The following is a 26,895-nucleotide window of genomic DNA, read 5'->3' on the forward strand; positions in this document are numbered from 1 at the left end:
AATTCTGAATAAAGAAAATCTCGATTAGATCTTGGTAACTTAAAACAGTTAAATTTTTCACTATTATGGAAGAAAAAGTTACCAACGCCTGGTCTGATATTTGACGTTTCTTCAGTTCTTTTGGTGTAATACTAAGGCAATATTACCATAGTAATAAGCACTGGATCTCAGTTTCTGAGACTAGCAAATTTGCCAAGTTAAAGAAAGAAAACAATAGCAACAAGATCTGTCAAACGCTAGAAGGAACTAGTGATTTTTTTTGACACTTGCACCAGTCTTCAGTCCCAGTTTCCGGTGTTTCGAGAAATTTTCATTTGATCACTAATTAGTCTATTATTTATATATCTGCCCGGATAACCCTCTCAATGCTATCTATATAAAACACTAAATTCTGTCTTTTTGCTTACTTTCTTTACTCTGTATTTATAAAGCAACTGGATACCCTGTGGTTAATTATGCTTATTTTTATTCCATTTTAGTACCTTAATTTTGTTCGATTTTTTGGTTAGATGTTTTTCAAGTTCTATGAAAAACTACGTTTTTTTTACGGTGAAGGGGTGGTGGGATTCAATGCCCTTGTCCAGGCACGTACGCAGGAATGTGTTTCGGGGTGGGGGGGGGCACAAATCCTTCAAATTCCTTTTACTGTTAGAGGTATCAGAAAATTATGTGAAAATAAATAAAAATCGTGGGATTTCAGGCGAGGTACCCCTTGCGTACGTGCCAGCTCATGTCTCCTACTCACCATTTCGGAATAGTGTTTCTTCTGCTAAAAACAAAAATACTGATGTGCTGATCCCTGTACCAAAGCACGGTGTTATGAGGCAAGCACGGTAGTAAAATGTGTCTGTTTACATCACATACATTACGTACCTTTTCAGACGCACAATTCTCACCGCACTATAAAAGAAGCGCAACTTCAAAAAAGGAAGAACTATGTCCATAAAACCTGGTTGTTAAATGCTATTTAGGAGAGAGGAAGAGACTCTACGACACCGAATTTGATACCAATGGCTAATGACGAATTAGGATAAAAGGTAGTAGACACTAATCCGGATAACAAATTTGTATTATTTCTTGGATAACGGCTCAGGAATTTTGGGTCTTTTGGATAAAAACAGGGGGATGAAGTTTTTTGGAACCATGATTGAAGGCTGAATTAAATGTGGTTGACTAGCAATTATCTATTTCTATTTTACCATATTATGTGCAGTAGTTAGCATCATTCTTAGCTATTCTCCCTCTAAAGCGTTTTTTGTTTTGAATTTATGCTAGGATCTAGGGAGAGGAATTATCTATTTCTATTTTAGCATATTATTGCAGTTATTAGCATCCTTCTGTGCTATTCTCCCCCTAAAGAGTTCTTTCCTTTGGAGTTATGCTAGGGATTAGGGAGAGGCTAACAATTTTGGTGTGACGGGTGTTTAACGAATATTTCTTACTCAGAATTTCTTGCTTAGAAAATTTTTCTTACTCAGAATTTCTTGCTTAGAAAATTTTCTTACTTAGAGACTGAGGGCAAATTTGCACAAACTATTCTTGTGTTAAATCTTAGTATCGGTAAAGGACGAATTTGCCGTTAATTCTTGAGTTAACTGACGCTATTTGATCTCAAGACCCCTGTCTCTAACGGATAGAAATCTCAAAAGCCGCCCATTAAAACTAAAATGTAAAACTACTAGTATATATAGTTCCTGGGAATTTGCAATTTGTGAATTTGCTCTTTGTCTTTCAGTCAGGAAAATTATATATTTAATACAAGAAATTTCGTTTTGCTGATAGAAATTTAAAGGAGAATTTTAAGAAGGGGAATTTAAAGGGGACATAAACTAAGTTTGTTACATTAGTAACAATTTTAATATTTGATAACGTTTATCCTCATTTACAGATAGTCGATCAGTTAGAGCCGAATCATGTATCTTTGCTTACGGTTAATATTTTCAAATATTAAAATTTTTCCTGTGACTAAACAGAAGATTTAAGCAAATACAAGCGCCATCAAATGCAAACGGTAAGATACAATTTATTTTAAAAATAACTCACAAGCCTGGCATGGCGGAATTTCCATTCTGAAATAGAAACAAAAGCAGAACAACACATGAAAGGCTTATAAGCAATTCCATATATAAAACTGGCAAAGAAAGCGCCGTCATATAAAAACAGTCAATAAAAAAAAATTAAAAACCCTTATATAAATTTTTGGCCATATTATATGGGTAGCAATATGGAAAAACACTGTGAACTTGAAAAGAGGTCAGTACAAGCGTAAAAAACATGAAATTTCTTGTGATAATTTTCCCCGGACACAAGGGATATTTTTTTTCGTATCTTAAAGTCAAGCAGCATATCTTGAGGTGAAGAGGCTATTCTTTGAATAAAATTAATTTGTTTGGATTTCTTGCAAAATTTGCGGGTGCCAAACCGGAGAGAGATATTCAAGATGGGGACAGACAAAGAAATATTTGTAGTGAATAGATATGTTCTATTCTGTATTAAGGCCGTGATTAAGTGAACTGATGGAACTCGAAAATCCCATGTTAAATTGGAAATTTATATTTAAAAAGTACTCAAGTATTCATTGGCGGAAGATGCCGTTTTTAATATCAGGCCATAGCTTCTTGAAGGTGCTACAAAATGTTTGAAAGGATTTTGCTCTATTTCCTCTAATTGCTTAGAAATCTTAGAAAATGTCTAGGTTTTTTTCACAAGTGTACTCGATATAGGATATTGCTTTTAGAACAAAATTGGTACTATCGTGAGCAGAAGACAATAACCTGTAAGATGATTGGAACCATTTTTCGATTTATTTTCCTGTTTTCTAACAGTCCCTTAAAATATTTTCAGCTACCTGAAATTTTTACAAGTCGGTTGCCAGAAAGAATCGTTTCAGATCGCCGATAATACCCCCCCCAGAGACCAAAATGACAAGCTGGTATAATCAGCTGCTTGTTAATAGAGTGTGAGATTTTCATAAATTATTTCAATGCAATGAAGAAACCTAGAAATGAGAAATAGTTAGGAGCCTTCAGTAAAGTTGTGCACACAAAGCCGAAATCACGGGGAAAATTAAATCAAAGCGAGGTATACATCTTAAAAGTGTTACCATAGACAGTACCATAGATTACCAGTGTTACATAGACAGCGCCTTTGTAAAAAGTATTTGGAGCTTGGTAGATGTAAATATCCAAAATACCTAATAATGCGGTACGGTGAAGAACTAGACAAGTCAAGAGATTTAGGTCAAGCGACAAACCTTGAGGCGGAGCAGAACCCCGTAGCTTCCTCCCCGTTACCCTACCGGGTCGTGACTGGTGGTAGAAACTTGGATTGCGACGAATTGAAGGATTGCCAGCTAGAGACTTAAGTTTGGAAGCACAACCTTAGCGAAATTTACACCACCAGATTCAGCGTATCAGAGAATCCTACTGTAGTTTCAAGCTCCTATCTACAATTAAACCAAAAAAAAGTTTTTTTAAGTGACAGTAAGGAGCGACATTAAAACTTAAAACGATCAGAAATTACTCCGTATATGAAAGGGGCTTTTTCTCCTCAACGCCCCGCTCTTTACGCTAAGGTTTTTTTCTGTTTTAAAATGTAGAGTTAAGAGAAAGAGTCAAACTTTAGCGTAAAGAGCGGGGCGTTGAGGAGGAAAAGCCCCTTTCATATAAGGAGTAATTTATGCTCGTTTTAAGTTTTAATGTCGCTCCTTACTTTCATTTAAAAAAACTTGTTTTTTTTTGTTTAATTTCTGGACGTCTTTAAATTAATGCATGGTTTGATCTTGGCTCTCCACACATAAATAATTAAAACGAAATTTGCATATTAATTCTTTGGGGCTAAATGGCTTTTTCACAGATTTAATCGGAAGATTTTGAGAAAAAAGGAGCGAGGGAGGAGACCTAGTTGCCCTCCTATTTTTTGATTACTTAAAAAGGCAACTATAACTTTTAACTTTTTACGAACGTTTTCATAAGTAAAAAATATACGTAACTTACGAATTAAATTACGTAGCGAACTTCAATATTCGTATGTGTTTATTGCGTATATGAGGGGGCTCACCCATCGTCGATACCTCGCTCTTGATATTAAAGCTTAAATTTTGTTAATTTTGTTTTTTTGTTAAAATTCCTTAAGAATGACCCCTGAATCACAAAGGCCGTAGAATAAATAGTTGAAATTACTAAAAATGCTTTAGCGTAAAGAGCGAGGTATTACGAGGAGGTAGACCCCTCAGATGCGTAATAATTTCTGTTCGTTTTAAATTTTAATGCTGCTTCTTACTTTCAGTACAAAAAAAACTTTTCATGTTTATTTTTTCATTGTTTTTTTTTTTAAACAATGCTAGAAAATCCTGCGCCCCCTCCATTGAAAGTCTCTTCCCCCATGAGAAGTTCGTCCATGGAAAAATCCTGCAGTCCCACGGGGACTGCGGGGGAATAAGTCGTCCCCAAAGACATAGTTATTGGGTTTTTTGACTGTGGTGAATAAAATGGCTATCTCAGAATTTTGATCCGGTGAATTTGGGGGAAAATGACCGTGGGAGGGGGCCTAGGTGCCCTCCAATTTTTTGGTCACTTAAACAGGGTATTAGAAATTATCATTTCCGTTAGAATGAGCCCTTTCACGACATTATGGGACCACTCAGTCGATACGATCACCCCTGGGAAAAAAACAAATAAACACGCATCCGTGATTTGTCTTCTGGCAAAAAATGCGAAATTCCACGTTTTTATAGATTGGGGCTTGAAACTTCCACAACAAGGTTCTCTGATACGCTGAATCTGATGTGTGATTTTTGTTAAGATTGTATGACTTTTAGGGGGTGTTTCCCCCTATTTTCTAAAATGAGGCAAATTTTTTCAGGCTCGTAACTTTTGATGGGTAAGACTTATCTTGATGAAACTTATATATTTAAAATCAGCATTAAAATGCCATTCTTTTGATATAACTATTGGTATCAAAATTCCATTTTTTTTAGAGTTTTGGTTACTATTGAGCCTGGTCGCTCCTTACTACAGCTCGTTACCACGAACCGTTTAAAAATGTGGAATCTTGTGTTTTTTGTCTGAAGGCAGATCACAGATGCGTGTTTATTTGTTTGTTTTTTTTGTTTGTTTTTTCAGGGGTGATCGTATCGACCCAGTGGTCCTAGAATGTCGCGAGAGGGCTCATTTTAACGGAAATTAAAAGTTCTAGTGCCCTTTTTAAGTGACCAAAAAAATCGGAGGGCACCTAGGCCCCCTCCCACGGTCATTTTTCCCAAAAGTCACCGGATCAAAATTCTGAGATAGCCTTTTTATTCAGCGTAGTTGAAAATCCTTATAACTATACCTTTTGGGATGACCTACTCCCCCACAGTCCCCGTGGGAGGGGCTACAAGTTACTAACACTGACCAGTGCTTACATATAGTAATGGTTATTGGGAAGTGTACAGACGTTTTCTGGGGCGTTTTCATATGGTTTGGGGCAGGGGTTGAGAAGAGGGGGATATGTCGGGGGAACTTCTCATGGATGAATTTGTCATGGGGGAAGAAAATTTCCATGAAGGGAGCGCAGGATTTTCTAGCATTATTTAAAAAAAAACAATGAAAAAATAAATATTAGTTTTTCAAATAATAAGTTTTTCAACTGAAAGGAACAGAATATTCCTGTTATTATTTTCCTGTAAATATTAATTCCTGTAAATATTCCAGAATAATTTCTGTTAAAAGGAACAGAAATTATTACGCATATGAGGGGCTCTCTTCCTCCTAATACCTCGCTCTTTACGCTAAAGTATTTTTAGAAATTTCAACTATTTATTCTACGGCTTTTGTTATTCAGGGGTCATTCTTAAGAAACTGGGACAAAATTTAAGCTTTAGCGTGAAGAGTGAGGTACTGACGAGGGGGTGAACCCCCTCATATATGTAATAAAAATATGAGAATACAGAAGTTTCTTTACGTAAGCTAATTTTTAAGTTGCGTATATCTTTAACTAATAAAATTTATTTTTACTAATAATTTTACTAATAAAAACATTCATAAAAAAATAAAAGTTCTAGTTGCCTTTTTAAGTAACCAAAAAATCGGAGGGCAACTAGACCTCCATCCGCGCTTCTTCTTTTTCCTCAAGATCATTCGATCAAAACTATGAGAAAATCATTTAGCCAAAAAAAAATAAATACGCAAATTTCGTTTTAATTATTCATCTGCGGAGAGCATAAATCAAAACATGCATTGATTTGAAAAACGTTCAGAAATTAAATTAAATAAAAACAAGTGTTTTTTAACTTAAAGTAAGGAGTGACATTAAAACATAAAACGAACAGAAATTACTTCAAAATGAAAGGGGCTGCTTCCTCATCAGGGCCCCGCTCTTCACGCTAAAGTTCGACTCTTTCTCTTAACTCTATTTTTAAAACAGTAAAAAACTTTAGCGTAAAGAGCGGGGCGTTCACGAGGAAGCAGTCCCTTTCATATACGAAGTAATTTCTGTTCGTTTTAAGTTTTAATGTCACTCCTTACTTTCAGTAATTTTTTTTTTCAATTCAATTCGTAAGAAAACTTTGGTTTTCTGAGAATCCTCGAAGAAAGCTTTCAACTAAGTTTGGTGTTTAGTTTCGAATTAATCAACTGAGGTATTTTAATTAGCCTATTCCTAGGAAAAAAAGTGGAAAAAACAATAAATTTTCAAATGCACTCTGTGCATGGCCGTCCCAGTTTTATATACATGGGCATTTTGTATTTGGGAATGATAGTGCTCTTTTGCTAATTTTCTCTTCTCCCTTGGTCGGTAACCAAGCTTTGCAAGACCCAGCCATATATATTACTATTCCTCGGCTGAAGCATCTCACCAAAGGAAGCTGTCTATCAAAACCTCTCACAAGACTTGATAATTGGTACTATTTGAAGTTTTGACATTCGACGGTCTCTTGAGAATTAAAAGACAGAAGGCTAACCTAACTTCAATTTTGAAGCTCGATGTTTTCAAGTTCACTTAATCACGGCCTAAGCAGCTAGATTACAGAAAATGATCCCTATGCACTCGAAAACGGTTGACATTGAACTACACAGTCTGTCGAATGTTTCATCATCGCCTTTTGTGTTGTTATAGTATTCAGCGATATCAGGCGTCTGGATTGGATGTGTGATACTGAAAGCCTTATGGCAAGTTGACAGAAGCAGAACCATTTTTGATAGATTAGCAAGATAAGACAATAGAGTCAGCTCTTGATCGAAACAGAACATTCTGGTTCCTGTAATTCTCCGATTGCTCACAAGCAGCTCTGCCAGAATATCCCTGTTGTTGTTTTTTCGTACAGTCCCAATTGTCTTCAGTCGAAACATTTTATTCAGAAGTTCTGCTGCAAATGTAACCGATGTAAACCCGTTGTCAAGCGTGACGTTTAATTATGTTGAATCAGAAAATAGCTAAATTCAGCATTTTCATACACTATACCTGATGAAATTTACTATGAAGCTTGTAAACAAGGTTTGAAAAGCTCTACAGTTGCACAGTTTTAATAAAAATATCAGTTTTCATGAACAGGTGAAAAAGTTACATAAATGGTAAAGCTTTCATAATTTTTTTCTACTAATCCTTAATATCTCCCCAACCAGTTCAGATAATAAAACCCGGTGACAGCACAAGAATTGATTAATCATAGTATTAGCATATATGGGAGGTGGGTTCATGCAAAGCTTCCGTTTCCATGGTAACTGCCAAAACGTGTTTTGGTGTCGTAAAATTTAAGAATTCTTACCCTTCTAGGGTTAAGTAAACACATTGGCATTCTTGAGAAAGGCATCTTGTCCAGTGTTAATCAAAATACTCATTAATTTATTTAGAAGGTTTCAACAACCTTAAGCTCATTAGCAAATTTCAATTCTTGGGAAAACTCCTTAGGGAGATTGTGGAGTCGAACTGCATTTGGAACAAGGAGGGTGAAACAACGAATATGGTTTTTGATTACTTATGATCTATTTGATATAAAAGAAGAAACCAATTTCACTAGGAAAAGGTCAATATTGAATTCAGTGAAAGTTTTGAAATAATACATTGTAATTAACCAAGTCAACTGCTTTTTTATATATCTTAAATGGAAATTATTTAAAGCAGGCATTAGGCTTTTGAGAAATTTTACCAGTTAAGTAGACAAGATAAGCACAAGAATTATAGGTAGATGTGGAACTGAGGTTCCCGAATGGTCCCAGGCCTATAAGAGGAGGAAGGATTTTTTCTCTGCCAATCAACAAAAAACTCTTTGTATAGTTAGCAGAATAAATAAGATCGGATGAACACCCTCAAAACCAATATTCTAATAAGGGGAAATGGGATATCTAAAGGACAGGCACTTGTTTTTCTTAGCTTCCCAGTTCTTCTTTCAATTTCTATTGCAAAAATTACTGGGAGAAAGGGGAAATCGTGTCAGCCGGTACATGATTAGACAAAAGAAGATGAGTTTCTTAAACATAGTGGCCCTGAGGTTATAAATAAATTACTGAAGATTGTGAATATGATTTACGGAAAAGGGGAAGTACTTAGCGATTTAAAAAAAGAAGCTTAATTAAGCCCCTGTATAGGTGATGAGTGACTGACTGTGGTATCTATCTAGGCATTAACCTGGTCTTTGTAGGCCGCAAATTACTTAGTAAACATGTTGATTTTTGAACTGAGAGATGGTGTAGACAAGTTTATGACAGAAAAACAGTCTGGTCTTAGAAAGTGTTGAGGATGTCTCGGCCAAATTTTCCATTTCAGGTTAATAAATGAGAAGTGTATGAGTGATCAAACACATTTAGTCCTTAGTTTTATAGATGATGAGCAAGCTTTCGATTCTGTTGATAGAAGAGCTTCAGCGAAGGTCTTGTCCTTGTATGGTATACCAGACAAATACATTAAAGTGATTAGTGCTGTGTACAAGAATTAAGTAAGAAAAACAAGTTTTATTTTTAACTGAAAATAAGGAGCGACATTAAAACTTAAAACGAACAGAAAATATTCCGTATATTAAAGGGACTTTCCCCTCCCCAACATCCCGCTCTTTACACTAAAGTTTTTTTTTTTTTAAATTGGAGTCGTGAGAAAGATTCAAACTTCAGCGTAAAGAGCGTTTGCTTAAAGAGAGGGGCGCTCAGTGTTCCCCCGATGAAATGAGCGTGGGAGGGGACCTAGTTGCCCTTCATTTTTTGTGTTCACACTCAAAAAGGGCACTAGAACTTTTAAATTTGTTAGAATGAGCTCTGTCGCAACACTCTTTGACCATTGCGTCGACAGGATCACCCCTGAAAAAAACCCCCAAAAACAACAACAAATAAATACTGTGATTTTTCTGGCAAAAAAAAACAAACAACAAAATTCCACATATTTGCAGATTCGAGCTTGAAACCTCTACAGTAGGGTAATCTGATATTCTGAATCTGATTGTGTGCTTTCCATTAAGATTCTATGACTTTTAGGGCGTCTTTACTTGTTTTCAAAAATAAGACAACTTTTCTCAGACTCTTAACTTTTGATGGGTGGGATTTAACTTGATGAAACATGTACATTTAAAATCAGCATAAAAGTCCGATTCAGGTGATGTATGTTTTGGTATCAAAATTCCAGTTTTTACAGTTTCGGTTACTATTCAGTCGGCTTCCTCCTTACTACAGTTTGTTACCACGAACTGTTTGATAACACTGCTGCGGATAAGGTAGAAAGGTTAGAAGCTGGTTTCATATTTAATCAGGAGTTCAATGGGGTTGCGTTCTATCACCACTAGCACGTATGATTCTGGTGCACTTTGTCCTAAGGAGCACAGCAAAGGCAATGTGAGAGCACGGAATTAAAAGTCCCCTAGACTTGATGATGATGTAAGCATCTTAGATGAAAATGTTGGTAAAATGAATTATGCGAGTTAAAGGGGCTAGAATACGTTTGAAAAATTAATTTTAAGAAAGCTTGAGTCAATAAAGCAGCGTCACGTACCACGGTAGCATAATTATTAAAGACGGTAGAACAGTTTCTAGGAGTTTTTATTTGACCACTAATTAGGCTAATATTCAATTGTATGCCCCGGATAATCTTCTCAATAGTATCTTTGTACAACACTGAATTAGGCCTTTGATATCTTGTAACGGCTTAGGGTTGTGGCAAACATGTCTTCTTGCTTGCTTTCTTTACTTTAAAGCAACTGGATACCCTGTCAATGAGACTCATTGTAATTTTTGTTTTGTTTTTAGCACTTCAATTTTGTACGATTTTTCGTTTAGGTGTATTTTTCAGTTTTGTTTTGAGTCTTTCGTGAAGTCGCGAAACACTTAGTGAAAAAAGAAAATTTAAGATTTTGGGATTGAATGCCCATATCTCCTGCCTACCTTCTCGGAATCGTCTTTCATCTATTAAAAAAAAATACCGATTTCCTGATCGCCGTACCAAAGCACGGTAGTAAAATGTTACTGTTTACTTATCATAAATTATATGCTTTTTCAGGTGCAATAGCCCCCCACCGTATTATGAAAGAAGCGCATCGTCAAAAAAAGAAGAACAACGTCTATAGAAATATTAGAAATTGGATATGACCGCAAGATGTTATTTAGGAGAAAAGAAGAGACTCAGCGACGCTCAATGTGATACCAATTGCTAATGGCAAACAAAGTACTAGGTAGTAGACACAGATCGAGAAAATACATATATATAATATACATATATATATATATATATATATATATATATATGTATATATATATATATATATATATATATATATATATATATATATATATATATATATATATATATATATATATATATATATATATATATATATATATATACATATATATACATTTATATATATATACATTTGCTGTTTTTTTTTTCTTTCATAGGCATGTATTTTGGGGGTGATACCTGACGTTGGGATGCCATGGATATTCTGTGGTAGCCACAACACTGTGCTGGGTAGAGAATTTAGAGTGGCGAAACCCTATATAGGCCAGTGTATTCTCCTGATGAGCCCTTATGTTGGGTGTTGCCTCTGAATTATTTGTCTATATTATTTTTTCTATTGTTTGGTAAATGACGACTTATACTTATTGACGACATGACTGCCTGTCCATGGATTATTCTTTATGGTTGATTGTGTGTGGCTATGCTGTTTGACCTATGTGATTGTATGGATGAGTAGGGTTAAGGCCTCATTCAAGTGCTGGTCTATATTAATCACTAATTTAGGAAAACAGTCTTCCTTTTCTCCTTCTGTCTCTCTCTTTTTTTTTTTTTCTTTTTTTTTCTTTTTTTTTGTGCTGTTGCATATTTCTCTTTTTATGATATATTTACATATATATATATATATATATATATATATATATATATATATATATATATATATATATATATATATATATATATATATATATATATATATATATATATATATATATATATATATATATATATATATATATATATATATATATATATATATATATATATATATATATATATATATCTCTGTTTATAAATCTCCCACCCACCCCAAAAAAGATCCTTCATTAACACCCGCCCCCTCCCTCCGAAAAATCGTGGATGTGACCCTGGTTGTTTCCATCCGCTATTCCCTTTGCTACAAATTCATCTGAATCAGGCAAGTTCATTTAAAGGGCCTCAAAGTGCCTTTAGGGAGATACGAGAATTGTCATTTAGAAATCTTACAGTTAGCTAACTCTTTGAAAGCTCCCGAGCACCCAACTGGAATTTTACAATACGTTATGAACACCATTGGCAATAACATGATTTTTCAGATGACTAGAGTATGCGCAGGAAAAGTTCACAGACTCGCCTTGAATGGTATTCCCTAATGTGGAAGCACGCTTTCAATATTTTATTGATACAAATAAACAGGTTAGACATGCTTTATGTATGAAGACGTTTTGCGTCGAATTCTTGCCTTTTTCATTCAATGCCTGGAAATATCTTCATATATTGCTGTGATCAATCATGTTGATTCACACATTCTGGATGAGGCAGTCAAAGTGGAATGATATGATTTTTTTTTTAATTTGAGTTTCTGTGTTGTTTGTTTTCTATGGAGTATTTAAATAGGAATAAGAGCAGTTTTGCTTCAAAGTGAAAGGACTTGTATTGGTAAAACTAGATTTGATGCTCTCGGCAAGGAACAAATCAATGAACAGTATTTTTAAATTATCTTTTTTTTTATCTATAAATTTTCTTTTGTCAGAATTTATTCCCCTCTAGAGGACATGGAAGAAATTATACCAGGCAATCTAAAACTTATTTAGAATCATAAATGAAGATATTTGGCTAACCTTCAAATGGGACTGTTTTGATTGAAAAGGAAAAGTGTTAAGAGAATAATTCATGCTTCATAATATGCAGAACATTTTTGCCTAATTAACACATTTGAAGGCACTTCTACTCTACTTTACCCCAACAAGAACCGTTCCCAGGTGGGCGGGGGGGGATAACTGTGAGAGGTATTCCGGGTGCCGTGGCTTAGAGGGAGCCGCGGCTCGGAAATATCCCATTTTGATCCAATTTTTCTCTTCGCTTCCGCTCTTTGTTTACATTTAACTCGGGACGTGTTGTAAATATTTTTACAGTGCTCTTAAGTCTTAAGTTTTTGAGTAATTTCAAAAAAGCTTCTTACTGTTCTAATTAAACGAACCTTTTTTTCCAGGAGTTGTTCCGAGAGAATGGGGACAAATTTCAAACTATAGCATAAAGAGCGAGGTGTTGTGGAGGGGGCTACCCCTTAATATCCATAGTAATTTCTGTTCGTTTTGAATTTTAATGTTGCTCCGTACTTTCAGTTGAAAAAACTTGCTTTCTTATTTAATTTCCAATAGTTTTTTGAAATAATGACAGGAAATCTGGCTCCACCTTCACGGAAATTTCCTCCCCACGGATGTATCCTTTAGACAATTCAATCCTGGTGAAAATTTACCCCGAACAATTACCCTTAACATCTCTGCGTAAAACTGAGTCGACAAAGAGAAAGCCAGACATGAGAAGAATTTGGCTCAGGAATTCTGGCAAATTCCCCCAGTTTAAAATTCACTTCCGGGAAACTTTCCTCCCTATGGAAAATTCTCCGTGTGGAAAAATCCCCTGCAGAAAGTTTGCCCCTTACTCGAAAAATGTATGCATACTTACCAATAACAAATACTATGTGTAAACAATAGGGAAATCTTATAGCTTAGACCCTTCCCCAGGGGTTGTGGGGTTTCGTGTTATCTCTAAAGTCATAGTTATTCTGCCTTTCTACTGTGCTGAACAAAATGGCTATCTCAAAATTTGGTACTTACGTGTTAGCCCGACAACACTCCAGAAATGTAATTAGATTTATCCTAATCAAATATTCTAAAATATGATGAAAATGTAATACTTTAGTATAACAAATCATGGAAACTACAACAAAGAATTATAGAAAGGGGACTTGCCAGGTCAGAACACATACTAAATTGCTGAATTGCCCTCTAATATTTTTGGTCACATAAAAAACATGACTAGAACCTTTAATTTCTGGTCAAATGAGCCCTCTCTCGATATTTTAGGGCTGCTGGGTCGATAAGATAACCACTGAAGAAAAAGCAAAAAAAGCTAACAACGCATCCGTTATCATTGTTCTGACAGAAAATACAAAAATCAACATGTAGGAGCTTGAAACCTCCACAGAAGGACTCTGATACGCTGAATCTGGTTGGAAATATATAGCCTAAAATGGGATATATATTTGGACACAAAAAAGTTAGGTTACGTTTATAGGGAAATTACTGTTATTTTCGTAAAAATGGAGCATCAAACGCGGGAACGCTAAATATGTTGAATTATGCCTGTGTATTCTTTGGATTGCTTTATTTGTGTTTGGTTTCGTATTAAACTTTCCAGTACTTTTAATTTTATAAATTTATCGTGAAAAAAAGGGTCTTTAGAAAGTATTTAAATTTCCCTCAAGATCAATTGCCAACTTAACTCAGGTTCCCACTTATTTAGTGCTTTCAAGACTTCTTTACTTGCAGTGAATTTTTTTATGAACAATTCTTATATGAACAGGATGATAAATTAAATACCATGGAAACCAGAAAAAATTAAGAATTAACAATTTTTCTTCTGTCAGCCTACTAAGCTATCGTACTAAAATCTTGATTATCGCTTCTCCCTCCCTCTTTCCCAAAATTTCCAGGCAAGTTTTTAACAAAGTTCTCTTATATTAAAGGGATTATTGTAATTTTATTATATAATGAATAGTTTTTTTTGACTCTTATTAATTTATCATTAAAATTATTTAATTATTATTAATTATTATGATCAAATTATTTAAATTATGTTTATTTAAGGTACTTGCGCGACCGAGTAAAACTGGAGTTTGTCTGTGTTTAGAGATAATTAACTTAGTCTCAGTGAGATATTAAATAAAAAAAACTAGTTTTTTTTAAACTGAAAGTAAGGAGCGACATTAAAATTTAAAACGAACAGAAATTATTCCGAGTACGAAAGGGGCTGTTCCCTTCTCAACGCCCAGCTTTTTACGCTAAAGTTTGACTCTTTCTCTCAATTCTACTTTACTAAACAGTAAAAAACTTACGCGTAAAAAGCAGGGCGTTGAGAAGGGGATAGCCCTTTTCGTATTCGGAATAATTTCTGTTCGTTTTAAGTTTTAATGTCGCTCCTTACTTTCAGTTAAAAAAACTAGTTTTTACTATTTAATTTCTGAAAGTTTTTGAATTAATGCATGTTTGATTTTGGCTCTCTGCTCAAAAACTATTAAAATGAAATTTGCATATTAATTCTTTTTTTGGCTAAATGGCTTTCTCTTTGTTTTGATCAGACGGTTTTGAGAAAAAAGGGTGGGGGAGGAGGTCTAGTTGCCATCCAATTTTTTGGTTACTTAAAGAGACAACTAGAACTTTAAATTTTTATCAAACGTTTTTAGTAGTAAAAAATGTACGTAACTTAAGAATTAACTTGCGTAACGAACTTCTATATTCGTCTATTTTTATTATGTATATGAGGGGGTTTGTCCTCTCTTTAATACCTCGCTCTTTACACTGAAGCTCAAATTTTGTCCCAATTCTTTAAGAATGACCCCTGAATCAGAAAGGCAGTAAAATAAATAGTTGAAATTGCAAAAAATACTTGAGCGTAAAGAGCGAGATATTTAAGAGGAGAAGAACTCTTTGTATGTGTAATAATCTCTGTTTGTTTTAAATTTTAATACTACTCCTTACTTTCAGTTGAAAAAACTTTTCATATTTATTTTTTCATTGTTTTTTTTTATAATAATGCTAGAAAATCTGCGCCCCCCTTCATTGAATTTGTATTCCCCCATGATATATTCTTCCAAGAAAAGATCTTCCCACAAGGCCCCTTCCCCTTGGGAAGGGAAAGAGGAAGTCCGCTTCCCCTCGGGCCCCTTCCGCGGGAGGGGGGCGGAACCTAAAATCTTGGAAAGCGCTTAGAGGGGAGGGATCGGGGTGAGACTTGGTGGGAAAAATAAGCCCAACTCCCAGATACGAGATTGATACAATCGGAATGGGAACGTATCAGCTCTCTTTGGGGGAGTTGGGGGGAGGGTTAATTCTCAAAAATTTGAAAAAATGAGGTATTTTTGACTTACGAAAGAGTGATCGTATCTTAATGAAATTTCATATTTAGAAGGATCTTGAAAGTCGCATCTCTTATTTTAAGTCCCGACTGGATCCAGTGTCATTAAGGGGTGATCGGATCTGAATGAAAATTGATATATAGATGAATCTTATAGATGAATTTATATATATATATATATATATATATATATATATATATATATATATATATATATATATATATATATATATATATATATACATAAATCCATAAATCTCAATATGTTTCAAAGGTATACCTACCAAGCAACCCCACACGCGGATCGGTTTTGAATTGATTGATGGGTGATTCTTTGGTACTTAGAACAAGCTTATTCCACAGCTTAGCCCCTCCATAAATAACTGAAAAAGCTCAAGCGATGTTCACAATAGCCCAAATATTGTTAGTAATATATCTTCAAAATATACAGTACTGTATCAGGATACACTATTCCACAAATTTTTATTTTTTTTTCGGGGAGAAAGATAATTTCTTTTCAACTTGGCTTTGTACCGTAGTTGTACCGTAGTGCCGCTAGGTACCTCTAGTCCAAGGTGGCGGTCGAAAATATGAGTTTGTCAAAATGAAAAGATAAGACCGTTCAAATAGGCCAGTATGGGGTAATCGATTTCAGAAGTTCCGAATATGAACGTAAAACTAACTTAAGTTGTACCGTAGTGTTGCTAGCCGCTTCAGATTCAAGGCGGCGGTCGAAAATACAAGTTTTGTTAAAACAAGAAGTAATGACTTCAAATGGGTGGATTAAGAGTAATTGATACTTCAGATTCTGAAAACGCACGTACATTCACACAAATATACCTTAGTTGTACCGTTGATCCAATTGGAGTCTAAAATCGAAGATGGCGGGAGAAAATGTCATTTTTTCGAATCGCGCGAGGTTCATGATCTCGATATTACTGGCTGGAGTGGAGTAATTAATGCAGCAGTTTTAAATATCGTTCTGTCATTCTGGCATACGGGTAATAGTAATACAGTCTGTACAGTACAAATTTTCTAAGTATGAGACCAAGACGCGTCCAATTTATGGCCTTTGTATACGTTTGCTAAATCAAAATCAGTTTAATACTTGTTAACACGTCATCTTTTTATTTATTATAAGTGAATCAACATCAGCTAAACGGATGGATTAAAGCATTTAAGAATTATAATTTTATCAGGAACACAAAGAGATCAATCGAATCTTCAGGTAAAAAGAATAATCACATGTTCAACAATTAAAACACTTTGATTTGCACCAGCATAGTGGGCTACAGTTAATGTCAAATTTCCTGCAGTGGCACCTTCTTTCACACCCTTTTTTGCAACCCCAACGCACTGTCTCGCGACAGACTTTTGATGCTGGGGGAAGGGAACCTAACCAATTGGGAAGCCACTTTCCATCGGTGCCTGTGACCCAGCCAAAGTCAGAAAAACTGGGAAGGGTGGGCTTTGATTCCAGGATGTGACTATACACATGATCTGACTGTAGTGCAACTCTAAGGATATGTTGTAAAAGCGAAGCACTAGCTCGAGGAAGTCTGCATGTTCTTGGTCTTCTGTCGGAGAAATGGTTTTCATTTTTATTTTTATTATTTTTTTTAATGATGCTAGAAAATCCTGCGCCCCTTTCATTGAAATTCTTTTCCCCATGAAAAATTCGTCCATGGAAAGATCCTCCCACGTTACCCTCTTTCAACTTCTCCCCCCAAACCGAAAAATCCCTGTGAAAACGTCTATACGCTTCCCAATAACAATTACTATATGTAAACACTAGTCGAAGTTTATAACTTGCAGCCCCTCCCACGGGGACTGTGGTGGAGTAATTCGGCCCCAAAGACATAGTTAATAGGTTTTTTCGACTATGGTGAATGAAATGCCTATCTCAAAATTTTGATCCGGTGACCATGGGGAAAAAATTAGCGTTGGAGGGGGCCTAGGTGCCCTCCAATTTTTTTGGTCATTTAAAAAGGGCACTAGAACTTTAAATTAATTTTTGTTATAATGAGCTCTCTCGCGACATTTCAGGATCACTTGAGTCGATACGATCACCCCTGGGGAAAAAAAACAAACAAAAAAACAGAAAAAAAAAACAAAAAAAAAAAACAAAAAAACAAATAAACACGCATCTGTGATCTGTCTTCTGGCAAAAAATGCAAAATTTCACATTTTAGTAGATAGGAGCTCGAAATTTCTACATTAGGGTTTTCTGATACGCTGAATCTGATGGTGTGAAATGCTTTTTATCATTATTCAGAGCATTAGACGGAATTCCAGATATTTTTACTTTAGTCCACTCTTACTTCATATACCAGTGCCATTGATTACCCCAGACTAGCCTATTTGAGCGGTCATGTCTTCTCATTTTAACAAACTCGTATTTTCGTCTGCCATTTCGAATTTGAGGCACCTAGCGGCACTACGGTACAACTGAAGCTATTTTTGCGTTCATATTCAGAACCTATGCCATCGATTTACCCATACTAGCCTATTTGAACGGCCTTGTCTTATCATTTTGACAAACTCGTATTTTCGTCTGCCATTTTGAATTCGAGGCACCTAGAGGTATTACGGTACAACTGAAGCTATTTTTGCGTTCGTATTCGGAACCTATGCCATCGATTAACCCATACTAGCCTATTTGAACGGCCTTGTCTTATCATTTTGACAAACTCGTATTTTCGTCTGCCATTTTGAATTCGAGGCACCTAGAGGTACTACGGTACAACTGAAGGTATTTTTGCGGTATACCACGTACGCAGGTATTTGTGTTAGGGGGGGGGCACAACTCCTTCAAATCCCTTATTCTGTGAGAGGTATCAGAAAGTTTTGTGAAAATAAAAACAAATCGCGGAATTTCGGGGGTGGGGGGGGGGCACTCCTTGTGCACGTGCCAGCCCACCAGCCCATGTCTCCCACTCACCATTTTTGAATCGTGTTTCATCTGTTTAAAAATATACTGATTCGCTGATCGCCGTACCAAAGTTCGGTGTTATGAGGCAAGCACGGTAGTAAAAATGTGTCTGTTTCCTTCTTGTAAATTATGTACTTTTTCAGGCACATAATTCTCACCGTAATATAAAAGAATCACAACTTCAGAAAAAGCAGAATAATGTATATGAAACTTGGCAAATGGATGCTATTTAGTAGAGAAGAAGAGACGCAACGACACCCAATTTGATACCAATGGCTAATGACGAAGTAGGATACAAGGTAGTGATATGGAAAATAAATTTGTATTATTTCTTGGATTTGTAGTATGTACTATTCTTGGATTTATTTATTTTGTATTTGTATTATTTCTTGGAGTAATATTGGGTCTCTTGGATATAAACAGGGGGATAAGGTTTCTTGAAAGAAACTTGATTTAAGGCTGAAACTGAATTAAATGTGGTTGACTGGAAATTATTTATTTCTATTTTACCTTGGATTTCTTATTTTATTGGATTTCTATTTATTATGTGCAGTAGTTAGCATCATTCTATGCTATTCTCCCTCTAAAGAGTTTTTACGGCACTTGATGTTTACCAATTGACATATAGCGATCGCAATTGTTGTCGGTCTGTCTGTCCCAGTTTTGTTAGTTTGGGCTTTTCCAGATAAGCAAGGATGATGAAATTCGGCAGGCTTATCAGGGACAAGACCAGATAAAATTAGATATAGTCGTTTCCCCTATTTGACCATCCGGGGGGGGGGGGGTAAAGGGACAGTTAGTTCAGGAAAATCAGAAAAAAATTAAGTGTTTTTTACTTGCGAACGGGTGATCGGATCTCAATGAAATTTCATATTTAGAAGGATACCATATCTCTGGGCTCTTATTTATATTCTGACCAGATCTGGTGACACTGGGGGTAATTGGAGGGGGAAACGGGAAATCTTGGAAAACGCTTACAGTGGAGAGATCAGGATGAAACTCGGTGAGAAAAATAAGCACAGATCATAGGTACGTGATTTATATGACCAGATCGGATCCGCTCTCTTTGGGGGGGTGGGTGAGGGGTAATTCGGAAAATGAGAAAAAATGAGGTATTTTTAACTTACGAACGAGTGATCGGATCTTGATGAAATTTGGTTGTTAGAAGGACCTCATAACTCAGACCTCTTATTATAAATCTCGACCGGATCCATTTTATTGGGGGAAGTTGGGGAGGGGGACCGAAAATCTTAGAAGACGCTTAGAGTCGAGAGATCGGGATGAAAATACATGGGAAGAATAACCACAAGTCCTAGTACCAGACAGTTTTGTCGGTCTGTCTGTCCCGGTTTTGCTAGTTTTGGGTGCTTCCAGATAACTTTTTAGGATGAAATTTGGCCAGACCAGAACCAGAACCAGAGCAGATTAAATTAGAAAGATACGTTTCTCCTATTCGACCATCTGGGGGGAGTAGGGGGACCGTTAATTCGGAAAAAATAGAAAAAAATGTATTTTTAACTTACGAACTAGTGATCGGACCTTAATGAAACTTAATATTTAGAAGTATACCATATCTCACAGCTCTCATGTTCAATTCTTACGGGATCCGGTGACATTGGGGGGAGTTGGAGGGGGAAACCTGAAATCTTGGAAGAGGCTTTGAGTGTAGAGATCGGGATGAAAATTGGTGAGAAAAATAAGAACAAGTCCTAGATACCTGCTCTCCATAACCAGAACGGATTTTTTCTCTTTGGGGGAGATTGGGGGGGGGGGAGGAATTGGAGAAATTAGTAAAAAGGAGGTATTTTTAACTTACGAACGAGTGATCAGATCTTAATGAAATTTGATAATTAGAAGGACCTCATAACTCAGACCTTTTATTTCAAATCCCAACCAGATCCAGTGTCGTTTGGGGAATTGGGGGGGGGGAATATTGGAAAACGCTTATAGTTGAGAGATCGGGATGAAACTTCATGGGAAGAATAACCACAAGTCCTAGATTTGTGATTAACATAATAAGACAGGATCAGCTTTCTTTGGAGGAGTTTGGGTGGGGGGGAGTTGGTATCTAATTCGTTAATTCGGAAAAATTGGGGAAAATGAGGTATTTTTAACTTACGAACGAGTGATTGGATCCTAATGCAATTTGATATTTAGAAAGACCTCGTGTTTCAGAGCTCTTATTTTAAATCCTGACCCGGTTCGATGACATTGGAGGGAGTTGGAAGAAGAAACCGGAAATCTTGGAAAACGCCTAGGGTAGATAGATCGTGATAATACTTGGTGAGAAGAATAAACACAAGTCCTAGATAGGTGATAAATATAACCAGAATGGATTGGCTCTCTTAGGGGGAGTTGGGGGGGAAGGGGTAATTCGGAAAAATTAGAAAAAATGAGATATTTCTAACTCACGAACGGGTGATCAGATCTTAATGAAATTTAATATTTAGTAGGACCTTGTGTCTCAGATTTCTTATTTAAAATCTGGAGTGGATCTGGTGACATTGGGGGTATTTGGAGGGGGAAACAGGAAATCTTGGAACACGCTTAGAGTGGTGAGATCGGGATAAAATTTGATGGGAAGAATCAGCACATGTCCTAGATGTGCTATTGAAATAACCGGACTGGATTCACTCTCTTAGGGGGGGTTGGGGGGATTTAATAGTTTGGACAGTTCCAGATAAGTTAGGACGATGAAAGTTGGCAGGCGTATCAGGGACCAGACTAGATTAAATTAGAAATATTTTCTTCCCCGATTCGATCATCTGGGGGTTGCAAGCGAACAAGATAGAATTGAGAAGAATTGTATTTGCCGATAAAACAAATAATTGTTCTTCTTAAGTATGGCGTGTGGTCTAGGGGTATGATTCTATCTTAAGGTGCGAGAGGTCTTAGGTTTGAATCCATGAACACCCTAATTTTTAAATGAAGGAGATTCAAAACTAGATGGATGATCAATACATCGATCGCTGAAAGCTGGCAGGTGTATAGGGACCTGACCAGACTAACCTAGACCTAAGTTGCCAGGGCAACGTGAAGTGTTGCGGCAACCTTAGTCCGGTTTCACCGACTAAAGTGCTGCGACAGCAACACTTTGGTTTTGTTTCTACGCTATCGATCAGTAATCACATGATCAAGGGCTATTGACTTTGCTAAAGTGACTTTGCAGCCAGTTGAACTTAACCTTTTCAATCGTAGACATCGTGACAGATGAAAACTCGGAACAATATCTTATATAATCTAGTTGGTATTATAAAGCTATCCCTAAATTTTCAGGGTCAAAATACCGTAGATGACATTCTATTAATTGTTACGAAACTATCTCATTGTTTTACATTCTTGTTTGTGCTTGTTTCTTCACTATCGGTTAAATTATAAAGTTGTCAGCCTATCGAAGTTTTTAAAACGGTATGTTCAAACAAGAAAGCAATCAGTTACCACATGACTGAAGGCTATTCCTCAGCGTTGAAAAAACAACTACAAAACAATATCGGAAGAAGCGACTAAATTGACTTTTCAGCCAGTTTAACTTTGTCCTTTTCAATCGTAGACATCGTGACGGATGAAAACTTGGAACAATATCTTATATAGTCTAGTTGGTATTATAAAGCTATCTGTAACTTTTCAGGATTAAAATACCATAGGTGACACTAATTATTACGAAACTACCTCATTGTTTTACGTTATCGTTTTTACCCATTGCGTAAACACTTAATTCTGTCAGATTTAAAGAGATTGAATACAATTTGCACAAATTTCTAGCCCAAAGTGAACGGATTCTTACTTACAAGTCCCTCTCCCGTGATGGGCATTAAATTCACTGGAAACAAATAAATGGGTACACCAACTAGCAAAAGGTGCAAACCCTTCATCGCTGAAGATGATTGTAGGCCAACAGCTGATTATTACTTACAAGTTCCCTACTTGTCTTACCACTGGAACCAAATTGGTTTAACCATCAAATGCACCGGAAACAAATAATGGGTACACCAACTAGCAAAAGTGGCAACCCCTCATTGCCGAAGATGATTATTACCTAACAACCGACTGTTGCTTACAAGTCCTCTATATGTCTCAAAATTTTTATCGGCCTAGATTTCGTTTTCGTGTGTACCTTACTACTGAAGTTGTCAACCCCTTGAAACTTTCAAACTGGTATACCTCATGAAGAAATTTTTGTACCAAAAAACAGATGTCTTATACTTTGATCAGCTCATCAAGAGCTATCGATTACCGTAAAAAAAAAAAAATCCTATCTGTCTTAGTTCAAAATTTTGTTTTTTCATAGACCAACTTTCTAACGTCACCACTTAAAAAGGAGCAAAGGATAAGCTTCAATTTCCTTAGCAATAAGAGAACTTTTAAAGTTTATTAGGCACATCTAATACCATTTCTCTGCCGCAATCCCAAGTCCAAAATACCGAATGATAAACTCAGCTGAAATCACGAATAGAAATGGGTAGAAACAATAGATGGCAGCACTGTCGGACGCGTGGGAAAATGCCACATTTTTGCTTATTTAAGTTTTTCTATTTGTCACTCAAAAAAGATATATTGGCTGTGGGACCGGGTAACTGCCGCATATACTTAACACTTATAGATTTTAGTCCATCATCAATTTGACAGTGGAGCCTGCCTGCTTGCCTGCTCGAACGGAGCTTTCCACTCGAAAGCAGAAACATGGTTTGATGAAACAAAAGCTTGGCTGCACAATTTCAGATACTCCTCTCTGAAATAGGCTATATAACTCCACTTCACTTCGAACACCATAGGCTCTGGCTCGTGGATAAGCAAAAACCATCCTTTTTGGCCCCAGGCAACAGTTCTACGGAGCTTTTCAAAATGTAATGTCATATTCATCAATCTGGCCTGAGGTCCACACTTTCCATAAATACCGCACAGGTTAAGTCCTTACCAGTTTCTAGGAATAAGCTGAGATCGGTGGCATAGAAAAAAAAAAACCTGGACAAAACCAAAGTGTTGCCCTCGCAACACAATTAGAAGTAGTCGCTTCCCCGATTTGGAGATATCGTAATGAGACTTGGTGGGGAGAAGCTCTCAGCTCTTGCCTCTTTCGACCTCTACACAAGTGCCATATGAGCTCTTGGCTCTTTTTTGCCGTTATTATGTTAATTATGTTAAACCAGAAAATTGTCAAGTTAAATTCAGCATTTTCATATGCTGTATCAGAAGAAATTTGCTATGAAGCTTGCAAAAACGTTTGAAAACTGATCAGACCCCATTGTTTAAAAAAGCTTTGTAATGACGCAGTTTTAATATAGACATCAGTTTTCACGAACAGGTGAGAAAGTTACTTAGATAGTAAAGCTTTTGTAAATTTTACCACTAATCCTTAATATCTCCCCAACCAGTTCAGATAATAAATACCCAATGACAGCACAAGAATTGACTAACTATAGTATTAGTATATATGGGACGTGGGTTCGTGCAAAGCTTCCGTTTCCATGGTAACTTGCAAAACGTGTTTTGGTGTCGTAAAATTTACGAATTCTTACCCGTCTAGGGTTAAGGAAACACATTGGCATTATTGAGGAAGGCATCTCGTTTAATATTAATAAGGACACTCATTCATTTTTATAGAAGGTTTCAACAACCATAAGCTCGTCATTAAATTTCAATTTATGGGAAATCTCCTTAGCAAGACTGTGGTGTCGAACATGGAGAGTACGTTGGGTTACTCCATTGGGAACAGGGAGGGTGAAACAATGAATATGATATATGACTACTTGTGATTTATTTGATATAAAAGATCAACCACTTTCACTAGGAAAAGGTCAATATTGAATTCAGTGAAAATTTCGAACTAATACATTGTGATTAACCAAGTAAAATGTTATTTTTGGCTCTTAAATGGATATCTAAGTTAGGCGTTAGGCTTTTGAGGAATTTTATCAGTTAAGTTGACAAGATAAGCAATAGAATTAAGGTAAATGTGGAACTGAGACTTCTGAATGCTCCCAGGTCTTTAAAAGAAGGAAGGATTTTTTCTCTGCCAATCAACAAAAAATTCTCTGTATAGTTAGGAGAATAAACGAGATCAGAGGAACACCTTTAAAACCAGTATTTTAATAAGGGGAAATGGGATATCTAAAGGACAGGCACTTGCTTTTCTTAGCTTCCCCATTCTTTTTTCAATTTCTAATGCGAAAATCACAGGAAGAAAGGGGAAATCATGTCAGCCGGTGCATGATTAGACAATACAAGATGAGTTTCTTAATCAGGGTGCCCCTGAGGTTAGAAATAACCTCCTGAAAATTGTAAATATGATTTACGGAAAAGGGGAAGTACCTTGCGATTTAAGAAAAAAAAAGCTTAATTAAACCACTATATAAGACAGGTGTTAAGTGAGTGACTGTGGTATTTATCTAGGCATTAGCCTGGTCTTTGTAGACAGTAAATTACTTAATAACACGATGATCTTTACACTGAGAGGTGCTATAGACAAGTGTATGAGAGAAGAATAGTTTGGTCTTAGAAAGTGCTTAGTAAGGCAGCTTAGTGCCACAGTGAGTTCTATTAGTTGTACAGAATCCACAAAAAGTAGTGATCCAAAAAGTTGTCACACCTAACAGTCTCCTTTTGTTTGTATTTACAGAGTGACTCGAACTTTGATCTTCCTTCTCAGAAGAAAGGATAGTTATATTAGTAAAGCTGTTACTGTGAATTTCCAAAATCTGGTTAACGTCGTCGTTCACCGGTGACTGTCCGAAATTTCTTTTTCCTGCTTGGATTCAATTAGCTTTGCGAATCAGTATTTTCAGTCTTATGCAAGCTTTTATATTAAATGTTAGGTTAGGTTAAATTAAGTTATAAATCTTAGAAATGGGTTAAAAAGCTAACTTAGATTAAACCATCAGACTTTGCATAAAACTAAATAAGTTGACTGGCAACGCTGAAAAATACCAAGGAGAAAAAATGTATGCCGGATATTTACCATGCTCTTGTCTATTGCTCACGTGATGTTTTTAAAGAGCCCAAATACTGATAGTAATGTATCTTCAAAATATTCAGTACTGTATCAGGATGCACGAATTTAATTTTCATTTTTTCGTGGAGAAAGATAATTTTGTTTCAACTTGGCTTTTTGAACACGTTTTTCTGGTCCAGTCTCAGCCTTGCCATTCATAAATAGAACAACCTTGTTTTGTATATAATAGTTATAATCATAAAATCGTGGGAACTGGTATATTTGTTTGCTGATTTGATTATATTGGATTTTTCGAAAGTAAGTTAATTAGATTCATCCCAAAACAAAAATCAATTCTTCGTTAGCCAGGCCGAACCTCTTTGGTTTTCCCTTAACGAACTGCCGTCTCAATAATTAATGTATTTTTAATTAATTGGTGTTAAAGATGTATGTTCTTCTACCAAAAATTAAATAATTTTTTTTTCGGTTAAAGTAAAGAGAGAAGTTGAAAGTTTTGACCTACTGAAGTTTCGTTTTCCTAGTTTATGCATCATATTTTTAAAAAGCTCCTCCAAATACACTGGCTGTTGTTGTTTTCCCATGGCTCTAGAATTATGAAAATATAGCTCTTGACTGAAAACACAAAACATTATTAGGAGCAGATTATTCCTTAGTTAGCCAATAGAAATAAAGTTTGTAAAGCTCAGCATAGTCTTTTACCCGCCATGGAATTCTCTAATAAACATTTTTAGGTCTCCATTCTCTAATAAACCTTAGTGTTCAGTAAAGTGCTAGTTTATCACGAAGTTTGGTCTTCTAACGCGTGTTTTTAAGAGTCCTCCGTCTAAAAGCAAACACCAATCTGCTGGATATTTGTTTTCAGCAAGATATATCTGTATATTCATTTTGCAAATAGTTAGGGACTAACTTTTTTTTTTCTTTCCTATGCTATAAGTTGTAATGCTTGAGTAATTCTAAATTGAGAAAATCTCGATGAGATCTTTGTAGCTACCGAAGAAAAAGTGACCAACGCCTGATCTGGTATTTGACGTTTCTTCAGTTCCTTTGGTGTAATTGTAAGGCAATATTAGCATAGTAATAAGCACTGGGTCTCAGTTTCTGAAACTAACAAATTGACAGAAAACAAGTTAATGACAGAAAACAATATCGGCAAGATCGGTCGAACGCTAGATGGAATTAGTGATATTATTTGACGCTAGCACCATTTTCCAGTCCCTGTTTCTGAAGTTGCTAGAAATTTTATTTCATCATTAATTAGGCTACTATTTATTTATATGCCTGAATAATCCTCTCAATACCATGTATATAAAGCATTGAGTTATGTCTTCTTGTTTACTTTCTGTACTCTACATTTTTAAAGTAACTGGATACCCTGTGGTTATTTTCGTCTATTTTTTATTTTTGTTTCGTTTTTAGTACTTTA

General features: G+C 35.9%; 1 protein-coding gene across 5 annotated transcripts in view; it reads left to right on the forward strand.

Moving 5' to 3' along the window:
• Positions 1 to 26,895, forward strand: part of LOC136042099 (uncharacterized) — a 118,108-nt gene that overhangs the window by 15,817 nt on the left and 75,396 nt on the right. For 2 of the 5 annotated variants that reach the window (XR_010621165.1, XR_010621166.1), the window contains 3 exons: positions 882 to 1,037; positions 10,456 to 10,627; positions 18,667 to 18,822. The gene's annotated coding sequence lies outside the window, so the exon portion shown is untranslated. Of the gene's footprint in view, positions 1 to 881; positions 1,038 to 8,783; positions 8,912 to 10,455; positions 10,628 to 18,666; positions 18,823 to 26,895 lie in introns of those variants that run through there. The other 3 variants (XR_010621168.1, XR_010621167.1, XR_010621169.1) reach the window with 2 other exon arrangements.

This window comes from Artemia franciscana, unplaced genomic scaffold (assembly GCF_032884065.1).
Source record: "Artemia franciscana unplaced genomic scaffold, ASM3288406v1 PGA_scaffold_64, whole genome shotgun sequence".
NCBI lineage: Eukaryota > Metazoa > Arthropoda > Branchiopoda > Anostraca > Artemiidae > Artemia > Artemia franciscana.